The sequence below is a fragment of the Lissotriton helveticus genome, chromosome 1_2 (assembly GCF_964261635.1).
Source record: "Lissotriton helveticus chromosome 1_2, aLisHel1.1, whole genome shotgun sequence".
Taxonomy (NCBI): domain Eukaryota; kingdom Metazoa; phylum Chordata; class Amphibia; order Caudata; family Salamandridae; genus Lissotriton; species Lissotriton helveticus.
This window is the reverse complement of record NC_136058.1, coordinates 290,299,260-290,300,058: the sequence shown is the minus strand read 5'-3', so window position 1 is coordinate 290,300,058 and position 799 is coordinate 290,299,260.

Here is a 799-nt window from a genome sequence, read left to right as displayed (position 1 = left end):
AAAAGCCAGTTCCTTAAGTAACCAACCAGTGGATACATAATAATTGTCTTGACATCCTTTTCTCTTCCTTTCAAGCGTGCCCCTAGTGTTACTTATGCCTCAGCACACCAGTCAAGCAGTATTTGACACTATAGATGCCCACAGCCCCTAGCCTGCACATTCTGCGGAGTTCAAAGGAGTCATCTCTGACCATTCGGGTCAAACTATTCTCTGCCCCTGGGAGGCATTTCACACTTAATCAAGGTAGGTCACAGGAGGAGATCTGACAGAAGTTTATGCTAATTAGCCTTCTGGAAGTTCATGCAGCTAAAGGGTAACTTGGGCTCTGAAAGTTGACTTTCCTTAATATTTATTACAAACCCAACCACAACCTTGATTAAGATTTTAATATCTATTAAAATAGTTGATTAATCGTTTTTCTAGCTGGTCCCTTTCCCAAGTTCTGGTATTAGTACTTTAATCTGTACTTGTTTTCTACGTAGGACACCTAACCTTACCAAAATTAGACCTTCTCACTGTAGGGACATAGTAATATTACATTTCTACATGTGCCACTTGTATGTTATATGCACCTCACCTTGTGGAGTACAAGGCTTACAAGGGGGCGACTTGCTTATATGTAAAAGGTAGATTTTTACTTGTAAGAAAAGGGTTATTTTAACAGGTTGCACTGCTGCTGCCAGGCTACGTAGGGTAGGCCTCAAGCCATATTTTCTTTGCCACTGTAGTGGATGGCACAATAGGAGCTGAACTCACTTTAGAGGTATGTAACTTCCAGGCCTTGGGAACCCTTGGGAAA